Source organism: Phyllostomus discolor, chromosome 11, assembly GCF_004126475.2.
Source record: "Phyllostomus discolor isolate MPI-MPIP mPhyDis1 chromosome 11, mPhyDis1.pri.v3, whole genome shotgun sequence".
Classification (NCBI taxonomy): Eukaryota; Metazoa; Chordata; class Mammalia; order Chiroptera; family Phyllostomidae; genus Phyllostomus; species Phyllostomus discolor.
This window is the reverse complement of record NC_040913.2, coordinates 14,601,055-14,610,434: the sequence shown is the minus strand read 5'-3', so window position 1 is coordinate 14,610,434 and position 9,380 is coordinate 14,601,055. Positions and strand designations below refer to the sequence as shown.

Sequence of the window (9,380 nt, the reverse complement as noted above, 5' to 3'; positions counted from 1 at the left end):
TTCTTACTAACTTTTAGGTCTACAGAAAAAGCTTTTTTCCAACAAACAATTCACTTATCAAAATAAAATTTACACTCATTTGTCTAAGCCTTGGAGTTACTTCATTTGTAATTTTAGTAAATATGTAAGTTCTCTTCTTAATCCTTTGATAAACAGATTTAATCAAAACATTCAGTCCAAAATATGCTCCAAATTATTTTTTCTTAATAAACCAGTAACCTTCAATCTCTTCTAGGCACTCCTCTAACTACCAACTTAAATATCAGAATAGAATTTGTATTTTGTTATTTTTCATTATAACTTGAGAAAGTCCTTTGATTAATCATACAAAGCTAAATCAGTTTTAAAAAATCAATTGTTAATATCCCATATTCTCATAATATTTTAAGGATAGAGCTTAGCGTAAATATAAAACACTACATAAAGCATAAAACCTGATGACAAGAAAGAACAGTGAAAAAAGGACATTTCTCCATGACAAATGAATGCATTTTTTTTTATTTTGGTCTGATAAGAAAGCTTTGGGGTAAAATGGATCTAAGCTCAAACATCTTTAGTAGCTACTCCCAAGTTTTTATTATTACTTACCGTTATGATATACAGCTTTTTCAGGTAAGACATGAATATTTAGAAAGTAATTTTCCTACCTAACTTTCCAGTAGACGCTGTTAAGCTTTTAGCTCTTACTGAACTCAGTTACTGTATCTTTCCACAAAAGCTCAATAAGATCAGTGATTCTTATTGGGCAAAAAGAAGATATGCTTTGTGTACATTTTTTAGCTTTTATTAAACTTAGTTATTATATCTCACAATGAGTGCTAAAGGCTGGTGATTCTTATTAAAAAAAAAAAAATGGAAACTTGCTCTGTATTTGTTTTTTGTGCTCTGGCTTTAGCCACTGGGAATTTTCTTTTCCCCTCTGAGTTACGAAGACCTTTAAATCTCCTGTAGGTTCACTCCTAACTTCTGTCTTGCCTAAGATCTTCTTCACTTCACCCTTTCATTCTGATTTAGAGCAGCTTTAAAACATATGCTGTGGGTTTTAACTCCATCTGGGTATTATTTCTCACCCACTGCTCTTGGCAGAGTTCACCAGGCCCATCAGTCATCGTATGCACTCTGTCTCTGACAGCTGGGTCTGTGGGCCTCCTGCTTTCTTCCACGCCAGCCCCTTAGAACCATCTCCAGGACTTGTCCTGGAGAGCTTGCCTGTGATAGATGCTCCTCAGATAATAATAATGATGATGATGATGATGATGATGATAAACTAGTGATGTTGAGGAGCTAATGTATATAACAACAAGCCTATTAGATAAGTAAAACTTCATTTTATGATCTGCTTTACTAAAATAATATCAAATGTATTTTCAGATAGATAAAGTCATCTAAACCTCATAGAAGACAGAAGTTAGGAAAAAATGATTTATGGACTGGCTATACCAAAAAATAGCTAAAAATAAAATCGACTTCTTTCTCTTTGGAAATGTTAGCAATAATTTAATTGACTAAATTAAAGTATGTTTGAAATAAATACAGTATTAAATGACCAGTAATTAATTTTAAGATAAAAAGGGAAAGCTTTGAGCTTTCATTTGAGAAATAACTTTTCTATGATTAATCACTTTCCCAAACAGTGTTGTGTGTTCTCAGCCATTTAGTTCTACATTGTCCAGGAATGTCTTTGTTTTTGGTGGTAGGAAAATGTGACCACCTTCCCAGATATTGCTGATGCCTTTGCTTCAGAGAACTGGGGAATATAATTACCAACAAAGTCTCTCTGTTCCTCTCCATCTCTCTCTTTCTATCATGTATCATCTCATCCATCATCAACCATACATCTTCATTCATTGATAATTATATATGTATATAGTTATGTGTGAATATATACATGTGAATATACATACATGTGTGAATATACATATACATTCACACATGTATAGAACTGCATATACATCATAGAACATGTATTTCATTGTTTGCATATATTTACTTTATGGTATTTTTTCTATGAACAAATATTCAATATCAAATTTAAAGTTATTTTCTGCCTTGAGAAAAATCAATAACTAAATTTATAACATTTAAAGAAGAAACATATTTTCTTAGATGCAGTGTCACATTGTAATAAAGTATATTTTGGTCTGACAGTTTTGTCTTTAGAAGAGCTCACCATGTTATTTTGCTGTGGAACTGAATCACCTTTCTTCTTTGCTTATTTTTTTAAAGAGCTGAATTGCAAGCCAAAACCAACAAATTTACATGCATTCAATATCTACTGTGGACTCAGCATTTTGTTTCACTCCACTGCTACTTCTAAAGAGATGAGTGTTTCCTTGGAAAAGAAAATTGACATATCTAAAATAAAGGAAGCAAAATCAATGGGAAGAAACTAAATCTAACTTTTTTTGTGATTTATAACATCAACTTTATTGCTAAATAGCCATGTGAGTCTGTGCAAACTAATTCACATGCTTGAAAGTCAATTTCCCTAATTATAACACCTAGGATATCAGTTATTTTGAAATATATGTTAGTGATGAAATAAAAGACAGTACAATGAAGTGCATGATCCACAGCTGAGTCAATTGGGCACAGCCTATGAGAGTTATTACAATTTAGAGAAGGTTTGATATGAACTGAAGAGATGAATTTAATAACATATGACAATTAAAAAGTAATAATTTAATTAACAATTCTAATTTTTCCTAAAGCTAAGATATTTGATATAATGGGCACACATTTGATTATAGAAACTTCTCAGAGCAAACTAAAAAGTTTTTCTATCTTTTGAGTCTAATTAAAAAAAAAGTTTAATACAGACTGGCTTCTACTATAACCTCTATCAGTGACATAGTTTTTGATTTCCTGAAGAGGAAGAAAAGAGACTTTGAATTTGATTTTGAATATTTTAATAAAATAAAACTAACATTTTATCCTAAAATAAACTATCTATATCTATGGCTATAAAGAGAATCTCTACAGAAAGATCAGGGAAAAATCATTTTAATGATTATTTCTCCTGATTAGGAATAATTCACATAGCTTCATACATTTGTAAATAAGCTTTGACAAAGTATTTTTAATTGATATCACTTCCTTTTAGATCATCAGTTTTTTTAGATTTTCTTTCTACTGTGGATTTCAAGCATTAATTATTGAGATCACATACATGGAAAACTACAAACCATTACTAAAAGAGATTGAAAGAGACACAGTGAAATAGAAAGATCTTTTTTGTTCATGGACTGAAAGAATCATGATAGTTAAAATGTCCATATTACACAATCCTCTTCAAAATCCCAGTGACATTTCTTTAAAGAAAGAGAACAAAAATGATCAGCTTTGTATGGCACCACAAAAGACCCTGCATATCCAAAGCAATCCTGAGTAAAAAGAACTAAGCTGGAGGTATCAAATGCCCTGACCTTAAGTTATACTACAAATTATTATGTGACACAGAACACAGAACAATGGAACAGAACTGAGTCCAGAAATAAACTGACATGTAAATGGGAAAATGATTTCTTTTAAAAGAGTCAAAAACATACAATGGGAAAAGATCTTCTTCAATAAGTGGTGCTGGGAATATTAGAAAGTCATACGCAAAAAGAATAAAACTCAACTAATGTCCATCCATGTATAAAAAATTAACTCAGAGTGTATTAAAATGTCTATATAAGATCTGAAACAATAAATTACTTAAAAGAAAACATACAGGTACTACATATATGGCCCTTGGTCTTAGAGACACATTTATAAATTTGACCTCAGAGGCAAGGAAATTCAAGGCAAAAGATTCTGGATGAGATTATATCAAACTAAAGAGCCCCTGGCCAGCCAAAGAAACTGCCAAGAATACTAGGTTAGAAAAGGCAACCAACTGAATGGGAGAAGATACTTGCAAACAATAGTTCTGACAAGAGATTAGTCTCTAAAATATATAAAGAAGTCATACAACTCAACACCAAACAATCCAATTTAAAAATGGTCAGAGGACCTGAACAGACATTTCTCCCAAGAAAACATATAAATGGCCAACAGATATATTAAAATATTTTCAACTTGACAAACTTTATGGGAAATACAAATCAAAACTGCAATGAGATACCACCTCATACCTCTAGGAAAGGCTATTATCAACAAGGCAAGTGGTAACAAGCATTGGAGAGGTTGTGGAGAAAAGGTAACGCTCATTCACTGCTGGTGGGAATGCAAACTGGCACAGCCACTGTGGAAAGCAGTGTGGACACTGCTCATAATAATTAAAAACAGAATTGGCAGATTACCCTGTAAACCTTCTTCTGGGTATCTACCCCCAAAATTTAAAAACATTTATTCCCAAATATATGCGCATCCCTAGCTTCACTGCATTGTTATTGACATTAGCCAAGACATGGAAACAACCAGTGTCCTTCTGTGTACGAGGTGATTAAGAAGATGGGGTACATATATACAACAGGATACTATTCAGCTAGAAGTAAATATGAAATACTGCCATTTGAGATGTGGATGGACATTGAAATATAATGCTAAGTTAAATAAGTCTGAAAGGAAAAATTAAGAATTATATGGTTTCATTCTTATAGGGGATATAAAAGCAAAAGCAACAAATGACCCAATGGAAACTGACACAGGAAACAGTGTGTGGTTACCAGAGGGAAGGGAGGGGTGGGAGTAGGAATGGGCAAGGGGGTCAAATCAAAGGTGACAGAAGAAGATTTGACTTTCAGTGGTCAGCACACAATGCAAGATACAGATGATGTATCATAGAATTGTACATTTGAAAATTATATAATCATACTATCCCATGTCGCCCCAATACATTTAATTTAAAATAAAAATAAATTAAAAAGTAAAATAAAAATACCTCTAAATATTTTCTACTTAACCACTAGTCCTCTTCCAAAGAATGCTTATAGGTCACCACAATATTACTCCTCAAAATGTTACTCTAATATGACATAAAATTATATTTAGCTTATATAATATTCTTATCCCAACTGGACTTATGATGTTTGGCCAACCTAAACTGGCACATACTTACCACATCCATTATTAGACAAGTTATGTTTCCTTCAACTTGCTTTTATTAGATTTAATTTTTTAAAATAATTTATTTATTTATTTTTAGAGCTGGAAGGGAGGGAGATAGGGAGAGAGAGAGAAACATCAATGTGAGGTTGCTGGGGGTCATGGCCTGCAACCCAGGCATGTACCCTGACTGGGAATCGAACCTGCAACACTTTGGTTCGCAGCCCGCGCTCAATCCACTGAGCTATGCCAGCCAGGACTTAGATTTAATTTTTGGCATTAGAAACACCATTTTAAAATATAATTTTTTATTTTAGACATCTACTCAAGTTTGTTGACACTATTTTGAATTAAAAAGTAAATATTATTCACCTCTCATGCTTGCTCTGTTACATTTGTGTCTTCTTCAAATATAACGTGTGAATCTTTACTCAAGAATCATTGAAAACAATATGACTTGTAACAGGAAATGTTCAGACTGACACAGGCCATAAGAATTATTTGCATGTATTTGCTAGCTGATTCTCAATCTATTTTTAATCCTACCATTGAGTCCACATTTAAAAGTGGCAGAACTATGATTTCTTCCTCAGCTCTGCCTACGGAGGTGGCAGCCATCTCCTACTTCGCACCACAGCTGCCCTCTGACCCCTACTGAAAACCAAGATTGTCCACCAGAGGACTAAGAATTTCATCTGGCACCAGTCACACTGACATGTCAGAATTGACCGGACATGGCACAAACCCAGAAGCATTGACAGTAGGGTGCACAGAAGATTCAAAGCCCGTATCTTGATGCCCATCGTTGGTTATGGGAGCAAGAAGAAAACAAAGCACATGCTGCCTAGTGGCTTTCGGAAGTCCCTGGTCCACATGGTCAAGGAGCTTGAAGTGTTGCTGATGTACAACAAATCTCACTATGCTGGGGTTGCTCACGAAGTCTCCTCAAAAAAACACAAGGCCAGTGTGGAAAAAGCAGCCCGTTTGGCCCTCAGGATCAGCAACCCCAACGCCAGGCTGCTCAGTGAAGAAAATAGATTGTGTACACATTGCATTTGTGTTAAGAAAGCTATAAAATTCTGCCATCTGGCAAAAAAAAGATGCAGTTATTTCACCAAATGTTTTTATTAGAAAACAAACTAAATTATCTCTGCAGCGTGGCTCTCATCTTAGAAGTCAGAAACTCAAGAAAAACAAATAATTTAAAAGGGAAAAAAAGAAAGAAATTTATAAAACATGGCATGACAAATTAGTTTGTCTCTGTATCATCACTCCAATTACCTATGTAATATTTATTCTAAATATTGGTAAGAAAACATCTTTAACCTTACTGTTTTTTAAATTCTAAATTCAGTGTTTTTCAATTTTCAACAAAATAAATTATCCTGCCAAGATTGTTTTGACACTCCTCCAGTCCACTAAATCTCACAGATGAGAAAATAGGCTCCAAGGATTTTGGGGATATATTTTATGTGAACCTTGGTTTTAAACTTCTTTTAAATGCATGAAAAAGGCTAAACAAGCAAGCAAGCAAAATATAACCAGAGACATTGAAATAAAGAACAAACTGATAGTAACCAGAGGGGATAACAGGGGAAAGAAGGGGAAAGGTCATCAAGGAACATGTACAAAAGCCCCGTGGACAAAGCCAAAGGGAGGGGATTGAGGGTGGGTGGGTGGGGTGGGGGAAGTGGTGGCAAGAAAATGAAGACAACTGTACTTGAACAACAAATAAATAAATGAAAGAAGGAAGGAAGGAAGGAAGGAAGGAAGGAAGGAAGGAAGGAAGGAAGGAAGGAAGGAAGGAAGGAAGGAAGGAAGGGAGTCTGAATCCCATTACTGATTGTGTCATTACTGTCATCACACTAGTTAGCTTACTCTTCCAACCTCAACTAAAATGCTATTCTTATCTATATTCCCTGAACCTTATTTGAAAGTGATTATCTTACCTGCATACTTAGCCTGAAATATTTTATAGATTCCGTTAATTCTGTGAAATTTTATTTTATTTACTGCATCCTCATTTCCTATATTTAACATTAACAACAGCTTATTTGAAGTAATTTTCAGCGACTTCCAAAAGTGTCATCATTATAACTCTGTTTCTATTGTCTATTTGCATCTATTTGGCTCTTGTAATGGACACGGGGTCCTTTTTTCTGTACACTTAACAATTCCTTATGGCATACCAGAAATGTGTGTCAGTAAAGAATTATGCTAATTCAAGGTTTGTTTGTAAATCTGATAAGGTTAGGTCAATCTCCCTTTTATTCCTGTCACTTCAGCACTTTCAGAGAAAAGGAGAAATTCTGAAATATTTATTGTACTAAACAACCTGAACTTCTAATCTCCATCTTTTCTTCAGACTGCCAAATACTCCTGAGATTTTCTCTTAGGATTTGCAACCCATCAGCAGTTCCCATTGCCTCAGGAGCTTTTTGTTGCCTTCAAGCATATCATTCTTGCATTTCATCTAGATTTCTTAATATGATTTTTGTTGTGGCATAAACTAAACTACCCTATCCTACTCAAAAGCAGAAGTTTCTGAACTAAATCACTTTTTTACATTTCTATCATCTGTTATCTATTTATCATCTATCTATGTTTCTATCTATCATCTTTCTATCTCTGAGTATATGTATACACTCATATATGTATATGAGTCATATATGACACATATGCATGCCATATCTCATATAAGTCACACATGCATATGAGTGTATATATACTCATATATATGACTTTACACATATCATTGAACATCTCATTGAATACTTACTTTTGAGATACATCTATTTAATTAAAGGCAGAAAGATAATTGCATTGATTTTTTCTTTTTCTTTCTTTCTTTTTTTAACATCAATGTGTGGTTGCCTCTTGCTCGCCCCAAATGGGGACCTGGCCCACAACCCAGGCATATGGTCTGACTGGGAATCGAACTGGCAACCCTTTGATTTGCAGGCTGGAGCTCAATCCATTCAGCTGAACCAGACAGGAAAATTGTACTGATTTCAGGAAGAAATTAATAAGGGGAATGGGAAGATAATTCTTTGGTGGGGTGTCTGATATTACCTACCATAAGTCAACTTGCTTAAGTCAGACTAAAATTGTGTGATTCCTTCTTCTCATTGCTTATCATGTATTTTCACTTACTAAGATTTTTAGAAACTTTTTTGTATTTTACTTATATATACTGAATTATTTTTCTAAGTGTGATCTATCAGTTCAATTTAATAAAACAAAAAATTCCTAATGCTATTTTACTTTCTCAATTTCAAAAAAGTGAAGATTCTACTTGAGTAATATATACTTCACACTCATAAAAAGAGAAATTCTATTACCACTTATCTTGGAGATTATTTTAATATTTCATTTGGTTGATTTTATTCAGGTCTCTGAAAGAAGAAACAATTCTTATAAAAAGCAGTTGTTATAAACTCATTCTGGTAGCTGTGGAATGAAACATATTTCTGTTTAGCCTAAAGATCTGGGCAACTAACTACCAGTCTATTTATTAATACTAGAAATGGCAAATGGTATTGATACCAGTAATACTATTTCCAGTCACAACACCCTAACTGGATTCTTGTCAAGAACATCTTGTATCAGGGATTTGTTAGATAAGCAAGTAAGAAAACTGACATGGTCTAATTTTTTACTTATCTCTTTCTAACTTTTATTTTGCTGTTTAATAAGCACAAAAGAACTAGTGTCCTTGTACTTTTTGTTCCAAAATCCACAACTCATGATTTTTCACTTATTATTTAAAATCCCTGCTTGAACTGTAACTATCACAACTACAATGTAGCCAGAAGTGTTTTTTTTTAATGAAAAAAGACACTTTTTAAAGATATTTTCATTAAGTAGGGTAAATATTTTATTTTCTTATTTTAGAATTTGCACATATGTATTGCTGGGAAATACATGTTAGGTAATCAAGTGTTAGCTAGGAATCAGTGACATTTCAAAGAAAGAAATGAAGAATATAGAATAGGGTAAGCAATAAGGGACTTCTGCCACAATTACCCATTTGAAGAGGGTCTCCTAATCTTCTTGAATTATTTATTTCAGTGCTAATTTTAGTTTTAGTCTCACTGAGCACATCCGGGCTAATAAAATGGATTTTTTAAAAAGCACTACATGTTACAACTTCTTAAACAGCAAATTGATGGTCTCAGTCATCAAAAGGCCATGGCTTCCATTTCATGACAGCATTATTTAGCAAATTGCTGCACTTTGTTAAGGAGAATCCTGCTGCCCTAAAACAATCTGGCCCCACTTTATATAATATAATTTGACTCAAGAGAATCACCTTTTGCCATATTCCTTGGCTATTCCACTATTGGGAA

At 33.6% G+C, this 9,380-nt stretch overlaps 1 pseudogene; it reads left to right on the top strand.

The window, feature by feature from the left end:
* Positions 1-531: 531 nt before the first annotated feature.
* Positions 532-6,162, top strand: LOC114508451 (annotated as a pseudogene).
* The last annotated feature ends 3,218 nt before the right edge of the window (positions 6,163-9,380 follow it).